Source organism: Jaculus jaculus, chromosome 19 (assembly GCF_020740685.1).
Source record: "Jaculus jaculus isolate mJacJac1 chromosome 19, mJacJac1.mat.Y.cur, whole genome shotgun sequence".
Lineage (NCBI taxonomy): Eukaryota > Metazoa > Chordata > Mammalia > Rodentia > Dipodidae > Jaculus > Jaculus jaculus.
Genome location: NC_059120.1, coordinates 30549423 through 30557539, shown reverse-complemented (window position 1 = coordinate 30557539; position 8117 = coordinate 30549423).

The following is an 8117-nucleotide window of genomic DNA, read 5'->3' as shown; positions in this document are numbered from 1 at the left end:
AACAATCTTAAGTATTGTTCTATTCTATACATGCAGTGTTATCATGCAGGAAATGTACCAATTTTCTGAGAAGCACGTCTCACACCATTGACCACAACATTATATGAACAGAAACTAGGGTAAAAACTGTAAGGTGAATAACAGGTTACTTATTTCTTATACCCCAAGACTGTCATGCCCCAAGTAAATGAGCCTAGTACATAACCGGCTAAAAGAACGTTGCATTCACTCTTAGTTTTCCAGGGCATAAGTTCTCCCTAGCGCTACGTCCACAGCGACCTCGCCTGTGTAGCAAATATGCCTCTACACTGGAAGAGAGCTGAGAGAGAAATGTTCATTTCAAACAGCGGGACTACAGAACTTTGAATTCAGGGATAGATTTCACAGGGAAATTGAATATTATACACAATTGAATTACAGAACTCGAACTTCTCTGTTAGTTTTCTCGCACCGCCTATGTTGGTATTGAAGCAGCTTCTAATCTTTTCAACATTTCTCACTGAAGACTAACAGCGAATTCCATGGTCTGTAATTTCATTACGAAAAAATTTCCAATGGTAAACTAAGATTGATTTCAAAGTTCTATCAGAGGTTATATACTAGGAACATTTCCTGTTGAAAACTAACATGAATTCAAAGGGCTAGAACTGTGTGACTACTGAGAATGTTTCCCTTTGAAAACTGTGTACAATAAAAAATTCCCCTGAATAGTAAGAGGGAATTCATGAATCTATGATCCTATGGAGGAGGAAGCTCATTTCCCATCATAAACTGAGGGTCATTGACAGTTACATTCACCGGTTATCTGGTAGGATCAGTTGCTATTGAAAAATAGCATTGAATTCCAAGAGCAGGACAGCTTGGATCCTTACGTATCTCATTGAGAACTCATCAGAAAGGTCATGTTTTTGTGTAGTTTTCTACACAGTAAACTGTCCTCTTTTAACTAAGTCTGTATTCAATGTTGCATAGTCCAGTTTTCAAAGTGACCATTTCCCAATGAATAGTAAATTACAATTCAATATTCTCTGAAGCTGTTGTCCAGGTAGAACATATCCCCTGGAAAACTAAGGGTGAATTCAATGTGCTCTTAGCCGGTTATGTACTAGGATCATTGGCTAATGAAAACTAACCATCAACTTAAAAGATTAGAAGGTTTGTGAGTACCAACAAGGTTTGCCCTCGAAAACTAACAGTGAAGTTCGAGTTCTGTAATTCTAACCTGAATTCAGTGTTATGAAGTTCCGTAGTTTGAAATGAAGGTTTCTCACTTAATATCAACAGTGAAACGAATGTTCTGTAATTTCATTAACAAGAACATTTGGAATGGTAAACTAAGAGTGATTTCAAAGTTCCATCAGAGGGTATATGCTGGGAACTTTTCCTGTTGAAAACCAACAGTGATTCAAAGGGCTAGAACTGTATGACTAGTGAGAATATTTCCTGTTGAAAACTGTGTACAATAAACAACCTCTTTGAAAAGTAAGAGTGAATTCAACGATCTATTATGCTATGGAGTAGGAAGGTCATTTCCCGGCATATACTAAGGGTAATTGAGAGTTACATTCACAGGTTATCTGGTACGAACAGTTGCTATTGAAAAATCCCAGGGAATTCAACGAGTAGGACATCTTGGATTCTTACATTTCTCATTCCAAACTCATCGTGAATGTCATGTGTTTCTGTCCTGTTTTCTACTCTAAACAATTCCGCATTCCTAACTAAGCCTGTATTCAAGGTTGCATAGTCCTGTTTTCCAAGGGAACATTTCCCAATGAATAGTAAAGTTCAAGTCAACGTCCCGTAAACTTGCTTTCTAGGGAGAATTTATCCCCTGGAAAACTAAGAGTGAATGCAATGTTCTTTTAGCCGGTTATGTACTAGGATCATTTACTAATGAAAACTAACCATGAACTGAAAAGATTAGAAGCTGCTTCAATACCAACATAGGTGGTGCAAGCAAAATAACAGAGAAGTTCGAGTTGTGTAATTCAATTGTGCATAATACTCAATTGCCTTGTGAAATCTATACCTGAATTCAAATTTCTGTTGTCCCACTGTTTGAAATGAACTTTTCTCACTGAAGACCTACAGCAAATTCAATGGTCTGTAATTTCTTTACGAAGAAATTTCCAATGGTAAACTGAGATTGATTTCAAATTCTATCAGAGGTTATATACTAAAAACATTTCCTGTTGAAAATGAACATGAATTCAAAGGCCCAGAACTGTGTGAATACTGAGAATGAATGTTTCCCGTTGAAAACTGTGCACAATAAACAATTCTCCTTGAATAGTAAGAGGGAATTCATGGATCTATGATCCTATGGACGAGGAAGCTCATTTCCGATAATAAACTGAGGGTAATTGACAGTTACATTCACCGGTTATCTGGTAGGATCAGTTGCTATTGAAAAATAGCTTTGAATTCCAAGAGTAAGACAGCTTGGATCCTTACATTTCTCATTGAGAACTCATCAGAAAGGTCATGATTTTGTGTAGTTTTCTACACAGAAACTTTTTCCCTGCTAACTCAGCCTGTATTCAATGTTGCATAGTCCTGTTCTCTAAGTGAACATTACCCAATGAATAGTAAATTTCAATTCAATATTCTCTGAAGCTGTTGTCCTGGAAGAACGTATACCCTGTAAAACTAAGAGTGAATTCAATGTGGTCTTAGCCATTTATGTACTAGGATCATTTGCTAATGAAAACTAACCACGAACTGAAAAGATTAGAAGGTGCTTGAGTACCAACAAGGTTTGCCCTCAAAAACTAATTGTGAAGTTCAAGTTCTGTAATTATAACCTGAATTCAGTCTTATGTACTACCACTGTTTGAAATGAAGATTACTCACTTATTATCAACAGTGAATCAAATGTTCTGTAATTTCATTAAGAAGAACATTTGCAATGGTAAACGAAGAGTGATTTCAAAGTTCCATCATAGGTTATATGCTGGGAACATTTCCTGTTGAAAAGCCACAGTGATTCAAAGGGCTAGAACTGTGTGAGTAGTGAGAATCTTCCCTTTGAAAACTGTATACAATAAACAATCTCTTTGAAAAGTAGGAACGAATTCAACGATCTATGATCCTATGGAGTAGGAAGGTCATTTCCCATCATAAACTAAGGGTAATTGACAGTTACATTCACCAGTTATCTGGTACGAACAGTTGCTATTGAAAAATCCCAGGGAATTCAAAGAGAAGGACATCTTGGATTCTTACGTTTCTGATTGCAAACTCATCATGAATGTCATGTGTTTCTGTCCTGTTTTCTACTCTAAACAAATCCGCATTCCTAACTAAGCCTGTATTCAAGGTTGCATATTCCTGTTTTCTAAGGGAACATTTCCCGAAGAGTAGTAGATTTCAATTCAACGTTCCGTAAACCTGTTTTCTAGGGAGAACTTATCCTCTGGAAAACTAAGAGTGAATGCAACGTTCTTTTAGCTGGTTATGTACTAGGATCATTTACTAATGAAAACTAACTGTGAACGGAAAACATGAGAAGCTGCTTCAATACTAGCATAGGTGGTGCAGGAAAACTAACAGAGAAGTTCGAGTTCTGCAATTCAGTTGTGTATAATATTCAATTACCCTGTGAAATCTATCCGTGCATTCAAAGTTCTCTAGTCCCGCTGTTTGAAATGAACCTTTCTCACTGAAGACTAACAGCGAATTCCATGGTCTGTAATTTCATTAGAAAGACATTTCCAATGGTAAACTAAGATTGATTTCAAAGTTCTATCAGAGGTTATATACTAGGAACATTTCCTGTTGAAAACGAACATGAGTTCAAAGGGCCAGAATTGTGTGAATACTGAGAATGTTTCCCATTGAAAACTGTGTACAATAAATAATTCTCCTTGAATAGTAAGAGGGAATTCATGGATCTATGATCCCATGGAGGAGGAAGCTCATTTCGCAACATAAACTGAGGGTAATTGACAGTTACATTCACCGGTTATCTGGTAGGATCAGTTGCTATTGAAAAATAGCATTGAATTCCAAGAGCAGGACAGCTTGGATCCTTAGGTTTCTCATTGAGAACTCATCAGAAAGGTCATGTTTTTGTGTAGGTTTCTACCAGTAACCTTTCCCCATGCTAACTAAGAGTGTATTCAATATTGCATAGTCCTGTTTTCAAAGTGAATATTTGCCAATGAAAAGTAAAGTTTAATTCAATATTCTCTAAAGCTGTTGTCCTGGAAGAACTTATCCCCTGGAAAACTAAGAGTGAAATCAATGTGCTCTTAGCCGGTTATGTAATAGGATCATTTTCTCATGAAAACTAACCATGAACTGAAAAGATTAGAAGCTGCTTCAATACCAACATAGGTGCTGCAAGAAAACTAACAGAGAAGTTTGAGTTCTGTAATTCATAGTGTATAAAATTCAATTGCCCTGTGAAATCTACCCCTGAATACAAAGTTTTCTAGTCCCGCTGTTTGAAATGATCGTTTCTCACTGAAGACTAACAGCGAATTCCATGGTTTGTAATTTCATTACGAAGACATTTCCAATGGTAAACTAAGATTGATTTCAAAGATCTATCAGAGGTAATATACTAGGAACATTTCCTTTTGAAAACGAACATGAATTCAAAGGGCCAGAACTGTGTGAATACTGAGAATGTTTCCAGTTGAGAACTGTGTACAATAAACAATTCTCCTTGAATAGTAAGAGGGAATTCATGGATCTATGATCCTATGGAGGAGGAAGCTCATTTCCCATCATAAACTGAGGGTAATTGACAGTTACATTCACCAGTTATCTGGAAGGATCAGTTGCTATTGAAAAATAGCATTGAAATCCAAACGTAGGACAGCTTTGATCCTTACGTTTCTCATTGAGAACTCATCAGAAAGTTCATGTTTTTGTGTAGTTTTCTACACAGTAACCTTTGCCCCTGCGAACTAAGCCTGCATTAAATGTTGCATAGACCTGATTTCTAAGTGAACTTTTCCTAATGAATAGTAAAGTTCAATTCAATATTCTCTGAAGATGTTGTCCTGGAAGAACGTATCCCCTGGAAAACTAAGACTGAATTCAATGTGCTCTTAGCCGGTTATGTACTAGGATCATTTGCTAATGAAAACTAACAATGAACTGAAAAGATTAGAAGGTGCTTGAGTACCAACAAGTTTGCCCTCGAAAACTAACGGTGAAGTTCGAGTTCTGTAATTCTAACCTGAATTCAGTGTTATGTAGTTCCGCTGTTTGAAATTAAGTTTTCTCACTGAATATCATCAGTGTATCGAATGTTCTGTAATTTCATGAAGAAGACATTGGCAATGGTAAACTAAGAGTGATTTTAAAGTTCCATCAGAGATTATATGCTGGGAACATTCCCTGTTGAAAACCAACAGTGATTCAAAGGGCTAGAACTGTATGACTAGTGATAATATTTCCCATTGTAAACTGTGTACAAGAAACAATCTCTTTGAAAAGTTAGAGCGAATTCAATGATCTATTATCCTACCCATAGGAAGGTCATTTCCTGTCATAAACTCAGGGTAATTGACAGTTACATTCACTGGTTATCTGGTACGAACAGTTGCTATTGAAAAATCCCAGGGAATTCAAAGAGTAGGACATCTTGGATTCTTACATATCTCACTGCAAACTCATCGTGAATGTCATGTGTTTCTGTCCTGTTTTCTACTCTAAACAAATCCGCATTCCTAACTAAGCCTGTATTCAAGGTTGCATAGCCCTGTTTTCTAAGGGAACATTTCCCAATGAATCGTAAATTTCAATTCAACGTTCCGTAAACCTGTTTTCTAGGGAGAACTTATCCCCTGGAAAACTGAGTGAATGCAACGTTCTTTTAGCCGGTTATGTACTAGGATCATTTACTAATGACAACTTACCATGAACTGAAAAGATTAGAAGCTGCCTCAATACCAACTTAGGTGCTGCAATAAAACTAACAGAGAAGTTCGAGTTCTGTAATTCAATTGTGTTTAATATTCAATTGCCTTGTGAAATCTATCCCTGTTAACTAGTATTTGAGTATTGCTGGTTTTCTTCCAGGTTCCTTATATGTGTGCTTTTCCTTCCCTTTGGCACGCAGGAGCCTTTTAAGTATTATCTGTAGAACTGGTTTTTTCTTCATATACTCCTTTCACCTGTTTTTATCATGAAATGTTCTTATTTCTTGAAATTCCCGTTCATGCTTTTCAATTAGTTCATCTTCCTCTATTGGACTGTATTAGATCTCCCACCTGGTCTTCTAGCTTAGATGTTCTGTCCTCTCTTTCATCCAATCTACTGGTGACATTTTCTAGAGTTTTTTTTAAAATTAACTGTGTTTTTTATTGCTAGTAATTGTGGCTGGTTTTTCTTTATTATTTCTATTTCCTTATTTAGTCTTGTATTGACTTCTTTAGTTAGTTAAATTGGGGTCATGTATCTTCTTTGATTCCTTTTATTTCCTCTTTGATTCATTTGATTTTCTGTTTGATTTCTGCTTTGACTTCTTTGTACATATTTAAAATCATTCTTTTGAAATCTTTTTCAGGCAGTTACTCTAACTCATTCTCATAGGAGTCTATTTCTCATGCATTAATACTGTTTGGTGGAATTACATTTTCTTGATTTTGGTGTTTCTTGTGTTGCAATGTATAGACTTTTGCATCTTTTATTAACAACCAGATTCTGTATCAACAAAGAGGTTAAGATTTCTGGTCTGTTGAGGGTTCCAAGTCAGCTTATGACCAAGTGAGACCCTTCTCTGGTGCAATCCCATCTAACTTTTTGGATGAATTTGCTCTCAGTCAAGTAGGCTGCTCACAAGCTGATTTAGAACCCTCTACAGACCAGAAATTGTAACCGCCTTGTTTTCAGGATTAAGGGAGTGGGTGAGGCACCACAAAACCTAAGGGTCAGACAGAAGATCGGGTTCGTAATACCTACTCATGTGTCCTAATGTGCCGCTGAAAAGAATGTATATTCTGCAGCATTTGGATGAAATGTCCTGTATATATCTGTTAAGTCCATTTCTTCTATGACCTCATTTAGTCCAGATGCCTCTCTCTTTATTTTTTCCCGGGATGACCTGTCAATTGATGAGAGTGGGGTGTTGAAGTCATTCTAAACTACTGTGACTTTAGTTCTAATATAGCATTTGTTTGATCATTTTGGGGTCTCCTTCTTAAGTGCATATATATTTAGGAATGTAATGTCCTCCAGTTGAATGGGGCCTTTAATCAATATAGAGTGGCCTTTCATATCTTGCTTAACTAATATTGGACTGAAGTCTACCTTGTCTGATAGGAGGATAGCATCCCCAGCTTGTTTTGTAGGTCCATTTGCTTGAGACACTGTATTCCAATCTTTCACATTAAGATAGTTTCTATCCTTTGTCGGTTTGTGGGTTTCTATTAGGCAATAAATTGAAGGATCCTGGTTTTTAACCCATTCTGCAAACCTTTGTCTTCTGGTTGGGGCATTGAGGCCTTTGATAATAAGAGATATTATTAAAGGTGTGTAATTATGTTTGAATTTCTTTTTTGTGGTTCAGGTTCTACCTTTGCTCTGTTAACTAGTATTTGAGTATTGCTGTTTTTTTTCCAGGTTCCTTATATGTGTGCTTTTCCTTCTCTTTGGCAAGGAGGAGTCTTTCAAGTACTATCTGTAGAATTGGGTTTTTTCTTCAACTACACCTTTAAGCTGCTTTTATCATGGAATGTTCTTATTTCTTGAAATTCCTGTTCATGCTTTTCAATTAGTTCATCTTATGCTTTGTTGGACTGTATTAGATCTGCCACCTGGTCTTCTAGCTTAGACGTTCTGTCCTCTCTTTCATCCAATCTACTGGTAAAATTTCCTAGAGCTTTTAAAATTAACTGTGTTTTTTTATTGCTAGTAATTCTGGCTGTTTTTTCTTTATTATTTCTATTTCCTTATTTATGTCTTGTATTGACTTCTTTAGTTAGTTAAATTGGTGTCTTGTATCTTCTTTCATTCCTTTTATTTCCTCTTTGATTCATGTGATTTTCAGTTTGATTTCTGCTTTGACTTCTTTGTACATATTTAAAATCATTCTTTTGAAAACTTTCTCAGATATTTCTTCTAACTCATTCTCATTGGAGGCTATTTATCATGCATTA